General features: G+C 42.5%; 1 pseudogene; it reads left to right on the top strand.

Annotated features, from left to right (window-relative positions):
- Positions 1–428: 428 nt before the first annotated feature.
- Positions 429–7,460, top strand: LOC101565505 (annotated as a pseudogene).
- Positions 7,461–9,159: the final 1,699 nt, after the last annotated feature.

Raw genomic sequence — 9,159 nt, 5'->3', positions numbered from 1 at the left:
AGATGGACCCTTCTAGGTAGCTCTCTTCCTACAAAGATAAAATAATTATATCAGCATATTCTATCTTAAAGGGATAGGACTACTTAAAAAGATACCCTCGATCTTATCTAGTAAGGCTTCATAGGAGAAAAGGTAAACTTGACTGGCTTTGAGTAAAATATAAGATAATTTTTAATCTTTAGTGTTTAAATTATTGGTGATATCTCTATGTTATGCATAGTAGTGCTTGCCTGTAATTCCAGCTACTTGGGAAGCTAAAGCAGAAAGATTCCAAGTTTCAGCCCAGTCTGGGCAATTTAGTGATTTATCAAGGGCCTGTCTCAAAGTTTAAAAAAATAAAAAGGACTGGAATATAGCTCAGTCAGTGCAAGACCCTAGATTCAACCCCAAATACCACCACCAAGTTGAAATCCTTCTGCAGGAGGAAGATGGCAGTCATGGTGAGAACTTTGCAGAAGCAGCTAGAAAAGGCCAAAGAGAGCCTTAAAAATGTGCACAATAATATTCCCAAGCTCACCACACAAGATCAGAATGACATGAGGTCCATCCAAGCCACATTGCTGACCTTTTCTGGTCCTGGTGGAGGCAGAGGATTTGACAGTTTACTGCTGAGGTGTGGATTCTCAGATAGTGGAAGAAGACGCCCAGCCAAACACAGAGACCTTGAAAGGGCAGTCAGTCAGTAGGCTGGACGGAGAGTGTCGGACAAGAAGAGAATCACACCAAGAAAGTGACCCAGAACATGATGATGTGAAAAAGCCAGCAGCACAGTCTTCACCTGTAGCTACTTCCAAAGAGTACACATGTAGTGACCATATCCAGGATCAAAATATGAATGAAAAGGGAAAGCAAAAGAACCAGACAATATTTGGCTTCTTGATGGGTACTCTTCAAAATTTTAAATAAGAATCCATTGTTGCTACTGAAAGGAAAAAGAGGTGACAAGAAATTGAACAAAAACTTGAAGTTCAGGCAGAAGAAGAGAGAAAGCAGGTTGAAAATAAAAAGAGAGAGCTGTTTAAACAGAGGCATGCTAAACAGACAGAGCTGTGGCTCTCGGAGCAGAAGGTTGAGCTTGCACAACTCCAAGAAGAGTGGAATGAGCATAAAGCCAAGATGATTAAATATATAAAAGCTAAGACAAAGCTCCATTTGTGCTGTATTCCTGGAAAACTGTGTCCAGCTGCCCAAAAACTAATAGAAGAATCACAAAAATGAATGCTTTATTTGAAGATGGACGCATCAAATTTGCAGAAAAAAATAAACATTGGCGAATAGGCCTACAAGACAACCAATGAAGGAGAAAGAGCATCAGATGTTGCAAAGAATAGAAGGTGGAACAAGAAGAGGGTAAGGTGGCTCAGTGAGAGGAAGAGTTGCAGGACACAGGTAATCAGCACAAATATGTAGACATACAGGAAGCAGAAGAGAAAGAGGAAAGGGAAGTCGGTGTATTTCATAATGATGCAGAGAAAGAACAGGAAGAGGAGAAACAGAAAAGGAAATGGAGGTTAAGTTGGAGGAGGAAACTGAGGTAAGAGAGAGAAGTAGCAGTCAGGCTAAAAAGAAGGCTAAAAAGAAGTGGTGGATGGCACTAGTGATGCGAAAGAATGTTAAAAAATATAACTGTTGAGCAGGGGGTATAGTGGAACCTAATCAAGCTAAAAGTATGGAGCCTTCAGAAAGTGAAACTAGCAAAGAATTGAAGTCAGAGATGGAATTGGAAGTTGAGTCAGATAAAGAATGGAAATCTCTTTCTCCTGGAAAAGAGAATGTTAGTGCTGTAGAAAAGAAAAAGGAGTCTGAGGGGGAAAAAAAGGAAAAGAAGGGGCTGGGGAGATGGCTCCGAAGAATAAGTGCTTGCCAGGCAAGCATAAGGGCCTGAGTCCAATCCCTGGTTCCACAAAAAGTTTAGAGCACTCAAGAAGAGGAAGAGGAAGAAGGAGAAGGAGGAGGAAGAGGAGGAGAAGGAGGAAAAGAATCTGAGCCTCAACTTGAGCCTGTGGCTCAGCCTCAGAGCCTGCCTCAGCCCCAGCCCCAGCCCCAGCCCCAGCCGTAGCCCCGCCAGCACACCAGCCCCAGCCCATCCCTCAGCCTGAGACTTTACCATCAGCTCTTCTGCAGCCATCATCTCAGGTCATTCAGGATGAAGGAAATGTAGTGTCTGAGGGCAAAGAGTTTCCTGTAGAATCTGGAACTCACTGAGGTGCCAGTAAAGCCGGTCTTAACCATACTTCCAGAAAGTAAAAGCAAAACCAGAACTAGGAGCAGAAGTAGAGTCATGCTAGAAATAAAACAAGCAAGAGTAGAAGTCGAAGCAGTGGCAGCAGTAGTTCTAGTAGCAGTTCAGCTAGCAGCAGCTGTGGGAGCAGATCCAGCAGCGGTAGTCTTAGGCTTTCCAGCAGCTGCAGTAGAAGCAGAAGCAGCAGCAGAGACAGTAGCAGCAACACTACTAGTAATAGTGACAGTAGAAGTCGGAGCAGAGGCCGGGGACATAATAGAGATAGGAAGCACAGAAGGAGCGTGGATCCCAAGCGGACGGATACTTCAGAACTAGAAAGAGGTCGCACAAATCTTCCAAAGGTGGGAGTAGTAGGGATGCCAAAGGATCAAAGGATAAGAATTCCCGCTCAAAAAAAAAAAAGAAAGAAAAATAAAAATAAAAATAAAAATGAAAACCAAGAACTCCTACTCCAACAGAAAGAGGTCTATACCAGAAAGTAGACGCTCAGGCAAAAGAAGTAAGAGGCCGGCCAGATAGCTCAGTGGATTAAAGCACCTGCTTAGGCAGATGCAGGGGCTGGGGGTTAGATTTCCGGCCTGCTGTGTCAACCCCGCCCCCGGGGGGCGCGCTGAGACTAGGCGTGGTGGCGCCTACTGTAATCCCAGCGTTTGGGAGGCTGAAAACAGGAGCATCACTACGAGTCCGATCTACGACATAGTGAGACCCTGTAGACCCTGTACTAAATACATAAAAAGAAATTAAAGAAAGAAGTGAAAGAGACAATGTGGTGGGACTCAATTGGGTTAATTTGATCTTAGCAAAAGAAGCTCAAGTTTAGCCTTCCCCACCCTTGTTAAGATGCTGTCACTCCACTTCGTCCGCACCCTTGTTGAGATGTAGGCATTTAAGCAGAGATGAAACCAAAAAATAGACCGGATGTGCTCCTGATATGTAAGGATCAGGGAAGTGCATTCGGAATCCGGCTGGACTTTTAAGATCTGTAACCTGGGAAAGGTCCCCTGGCCAGCTTTATTAATAAACTCTTTTTTCTGATTTCCAGTCTGACATGGAACTAATTTTCTCCATTCCATATGGAGCCCCGATGAGATTTCCACAGGCAAGACTCTCATGTTGAGAGAGCTCCTCAGCCTCTGTACCCGCAGCCACTCCTGGCAGCTTTGACGGCCTGAGCTCAACTAGCCACCCAGGAACGACTAAGGGCTGGATATCGTGGCCACAAAGGGAACAGTCACAGTCTCCAACCAAGTAAGAACTAATTGGCTTTTTTTTTTCTATCCTTAATGAGATTGCTTTTTTGTGTAGGAGGACTGTAGCTTCCAGCAGTGAGTAGCATTGGTTTCGCTCAGGAAAAGAACCTGAGAGGTTTGTTACCTCCCTCAGACAAGAGTCCTGGAAAATTTGCTATTTCTCCCAGGCAGAGAGCCTCGAGAGTTTTGTGTTCTCTCCGAGACAAGAGTCTGTGTGAGGTTGGTTGTTTTTGCAGTCAGATGATGCTCTGCTCTGTACTGTTTTAAACCAGGCTAACATTTAAATTGGATTTAAGCCAGTCTACCATTCAAATTGGTAAAGAATGTTTGGGGAGGCACACATTTCTTCCTGGGAAATTGTTGTCTGTTTGTCTAAATTGCTCGTTTGTGTTTCACTCATGTGCCCATGTTCCCTGAAGCACCTGCATCCTAAGATTACAAGTGTATTCACATTCTGGGCTGGGGAGGCAGCTCAGTGGTCTAAGTGCCTGCCTGGCAAGTGCAAGGACCCAAGTTCAATCTCCTGTACCACGTCGGGCTGGTCCTGGAACCCTGGACACGCCATGCCAGCCCTGAAACCAGGTGTGGTAGCACATGCCTATAATCTCAGCACTGGGGTTGTAATTGTCCTCCCCTCTTGCCTCACTTGAAGCAGTCTGTTTGGAAACCCAGAGAAATTCAGACCCTCCCCAGTTGCTTCACTTTGGTATAGTTACTATCGTTGTGCCCAACTATATTAGTCTTGTACTTTTGCTCTTTGTGAGGATTGAGCAGAGCATGCTCGAGATTTCTGTTATGGAATTTCTGTTATGGGGTATCATTTTGAACAAAAGCTCACCATGCTATGTAAACTAGAATGGCCTTCCTTTGGAGTAGGCAGGCCGACCAAGGAAACACTCGATCCTCACATAGCCAGTACGGTATGGGAGGTAGTAATGGGGAAGCCAGTACACCCAGACCACTTCCCATATGTGACTCCTGGCTCCATGCAATTTGAAAGTTGCGTCAATGGCTTAGGATATATGCATGTGGAATCCCTGGCCATGTACTGATTATGAGAGAAAAGTCTTTAGGACCCAAGCTCCCTGTTCTGCCATCAGCCTTTATTTATTTATTTACTTATTTATTTATTTATTTGGTACAGGGTCTTGCTACACAGCTTGGACTCATAGTGATCCTCCTGTCTCAGCCTCCCCAGTACTGAGATTACAGGCATGTGCCAACATGCCCAGTTTCAGTGGGGCCAGCACAGCATGTGATACTGGGGATTGAACCCAGGTCTTTGTACTTGCCAGGCAGGGTACTTAGACTTCCAAGTTATCCTGGCTCCCATCAGCCCTTCTTGAGGACTCATGCTTAACTCTTAAGACTGTACAGGCCATTAACCCTGCTTTTCTACTGCCAACATCATTGGAATCCCCAAAACATGATTGTATGGAAACTAGGGAGGCTGTGTCTATAACACCTGACCTACAGGATATGCCCCTTCAAGACCCTGATCTTGTCCTGTTCTCAGATGGGGACAGTATGGTAATAGATGGTGTTATGGTTTCTATCTATTTGATTCCCCAAAGCCTCATGCAATCATTGGGTAGCTTTTAGAGTTTGTGATTATTGTGGGCCTGAGTGCTACACCTGCAGTGGGACAGGTAATCTGCATTTCACTGTAAGGAGAGGAAAGAGGCTAACTAGCTGCTGCAGCTGCTGCCACTCGCTTTACTCTTTGCCTCTGCCATGACCTTTGCCATGTGCCACTCTGCCTGGGAGTCAGCTGAGTACGGACTTAAACCTCCACTAACTGGACCAGGGAGATAACTCAGTAGAATAAGCACTTGCCTGGCAAGTGCAGGGTCCTGAGTTCAATCCCCTGTACTGAAAAAAAAAAAATCATTTAACTGAGTTAAATAAATCTTTCCTTTCTCAATTATGGTTGCTGGGTATTTTGTCCCAGCAATGAGAGAAGAGTAACAGACAGATGGGGTACGGAGGGCAGGGGTAGCAGTTGTAACAGTAGAATGGACAGTATGGTTGGAAGCACAGCCTCCTAGTACATCAACCGAAAAATCCAAACTGATCATGTTTACCAGGGGCTTGGAACTGGGGAAAAACAAGAGGTTAAACATTTTTACAGACTCCTGGTGTGCATTTGCCACTTTACATGTACATAGCACCATCTACTAGGAAAGAGGTCTCCTAAAATCAGGAGGAAAGGGAATTAAAAATTCATAAGAGATATTGAACTTGTTGTGACTGGTATGGTGGCCCACTCAGATGGTGGTAATATGCTGTCCTGGACATCAAAAAGGAAGTTCCATCAAGGCCTGAGGCAATAGGACCACTGATTTATTAGCAAAATGAGTGGCTATGGGAGATTTGCTGCCAGAAACATGCATTATGGTAGCACCACTCCTTCAGCCACCTAGGTATTCTGAGACTATGATAACATGGGCCAAATCAGAAGGGCCATCAGAAAGAAATGGATGGCAAATTCTGCCAGGAGAAAGAGTATTCCTACCTAAACACGTGGGACATTTTGTGACTTAGGAGCTACCTAGTAAAATCCAGCAAGGGAAGCCAGCTATGGCAGAACTGCTTGACCATTACTTTTATACATCCAGACTTTGGATCCTGTGTGCCTCAATGGTCAATAAATGTGTGACTTGTGCTCATAACAACCCAGTTTCTCACCCACAGCATGAACCAACAGGGAACCCTCCTTTGGAAGGCATTGAGGTAGATTTCACTGAGATCAAGCCTATGGTTAGAAACAAAAAGAATTTGTTGATTCTGGTTTGTACCTACTGAGGATGGTTAGAAGATATGCCAACCAGAACCGAGACCTCCAGAGGTGGTGAAAGCATTGATAGAACTGATCATTCCTTGGTATGGGCTCCCCATGACAGTAGGTTCAGATCATGACCCTGCTTTTGTGGGTAGAGTGGTTCAGAGCCTCTCTACTGCTTTGGGAGTAAAATGGATACTATATACTGCCTACCAGCCCCAGAGTTTGGGGCAAGTATAATGACAGAATAACACCCTGAAGAGCACTCTATCCAAACTGTGCCAAGAAACAGGTACAAATTGGGTGTCTATGCTTCTGATGGCCATGCTGTGGTCACATTGTACCCCATACCAGAATGGGCTCACTTTCTTTGAAATTCTTTTCATAAGACCACTACCATTGGTGCCGGTGTTGGAGCGACTACAAGACCCTGGGACTCTGACCCTGCAACAGCAGCTGCAGGCACTGCAAAGGACTTTAAAGGGACCACAGTGAACAATATTAGAACATCAACCCATCTGTTCATAGCCTTCTTTTTTTTTTTTTTTTTTTTTGGTAGAACTAGGGATTGAACTCAGATCCTTGCATTTGCCACTCAAGTGCTTATCCTACTGAGCCATCTCCCCGGCCCCCCCTTCATAGCCTTTTACACTGCTTTTAGCCTGGGGACCAGATGTTAGTCAAAAGTTAAAAAGACTGTTTTATTCAGCAGCTATTGTAAAGATCCTAGACCACTTAGACTATGAGGCAAAAGAGAACAAAAGGTTTTATAATAGCTATGATGGCCACAAAAGATAGACCAACAACTTATGAGTCTATATTTCCTAGAAAGAAAAATACGTCACAGAGGGGGGGAATGTGCTGCATCTCAATTGGGTTAACTTGATACCTTAGCAAAAGAATCTCTAGTTTAGCCTTCCCCCCCTTTGTTAAGATATTGTTACTCCTTCAGTCCTTCCACTCCCTTGTTAAAATGTTGCAGGTATTTAAGCAGAGACAAAACTAAGAGGCCAGATATGCTTCTGATCTGTAAGTATTTTGGAATCGTACTTGGAAGCCAGCTGGACATTTAAGATCTGTAACCTGGGAAGGGTCCCATGGCCAACTTTATTAATAAACTTTTTTCCAATTTTCAGTCTAAAATAATTCTCACTGTTTCAACTGAAAATCAGACAAGAAAGACTAAAGGCATGAATGAAAGAATCCAGTCTTTCTTAGCCTATTTGTAGCAGAAGATCTGATGAGTAAAATGATTTCCTTTAAGTTACAGATCTTATTTTCCTGTAAGGAAGATCCTGCCTTAAGAAGTACATAATGTAAAAAAATATTTTTGGAACATACATTCTGTTTGTTTACCAGACATTTTTATACTGTTTGCATAATTTTGTATAAGTTTTTTATCAAAATTATGTGAGGTTCCAAAATACGTAAAAATAATAATAAAAATTAACATTCCTTGTCATCTATTTTTAAATATCATACACTCTTAAGTAAGAATCTGTATTTTAATAGGTAAATCTTTAAGTCTGTCCCCTTCTCCTGTAATTCTGTATCATGTATTGCTTTTGTAGAAATAAATGTACATTTCTTTCATTATTTTTGGGATGTCCTTGTTGACACTTTAATGAATAACTTCTTGATAGGTTTGTAGCTTTTGTCATTAGATGCTAAACACAATTAGAATGTTACTCAGGTTTCCTCACTTTTGTTTGCCTTAGACAATGTTTTTGAGCTGTCAGAATCAGGTCTTTTTTTTTTATTTATTTTATTATTGTGTGTGTGTATGTGTGTGTGTGTGTGTGTGTGGGTGTGTGTGTGTGGCCAGCTCAGCCCACCTGGGGGCAGGGTTGGCTGGCATCTGGTGCTGTGGGATTGAACCACGGTCCCTGTGCTTTGCTAAGCTTGTTCTAAGCTTGTTCACTGAGCCATCTCACCAGTCCAGAATCAGGTCTTTGTGGCTGTGAGAGAGTGACTCTCTCTAAAGATTGTTCACTATTTTTTAATTTCCCTCCTTTTAATCTAAGCATTTTCTTGTTTTCTTAAACTGTGTGGTTGGTAGAAAAAACAATAATTTGGTTGTCATTTTCTTCCTAATTATGAGATCATCATGCTTCGCTCTTCATGGTTACTTGTGTGATAACAGCGTGTAAACTGTTAAAATAATCACTTCTTTCCAGGGGAAAGAAGTTCGAGGGGAATTTTTGGTTTTTGCGTTTGTGGTCTCGTCTTACACTTTGCGTTGACTCTAACTAAAACATGCCAGTCTGTGGTTTGAAGAAATTATTTTTTGTTTAAGGAAGTATTGTATGAAAGTTTACAAAATGAAGGAAGTTCATCTATATTTAAATATGTAAGCAGGATAGCACACGAGTGTACCGAGTCATTAACAGTGTTGTTTTAGGAATTTGTATGAACTTCCAGTGTCTGTTGCCCATTACTATACAAATAAATGTGGCTTAGACTTAAAAAAAAAATGCCACCACCACAAAAAAAACCCCACAACATTAGCCCTTCTAGAACCCTTATTTCAATGCTAAGACACAAATATATTGCCAAATAATATATTGGAAGAAATCACTGCTTAAAACTGTTGTTCTTAGGCAAGGAGTGTAGTTCATTGTTAGTGCACTTGCCTGCCACTGCCAAGGGTGCTGGGTTCATCTGCCATACTGCCAAGAAAAAAAGTGCTCTTTCTAAAACTGTTGCTCTTATTTATATTTACTATTCCTATTAAATGGTGTGGTTACAGCAAGTACAACATAACTGCACATGGTTGAAGGAGACTGGATCTCATCTCTGTTCACCCCCAAGTCAGAGTTTAATTTTCCATTTTGTTAAATTGATACCATACTTTTTTTAACTTATATAAAACATAATTTAAGTAT

This window comes from Octodon degus, unplaced genomic scaffold, assembly GCF_000260255.1.
Source record: "Octodon degus isolate 3935 unplaced genomic scaffold, OctDeg1.0 scaffold00474, whole genome shotgun sequence".
NCBI classification, from domain to species: domain Eukaryota; kingdom Metazoa; phylum Chordata; class Mammalia; order Rodentia; family Octodontidae; genus Octodon; species Octodon degus.
The sequence above is the reverse complement of the archived record's forward strand: the minus strand, read 5'-3'. Positions and strand labels throughout refer to the sequence as shown.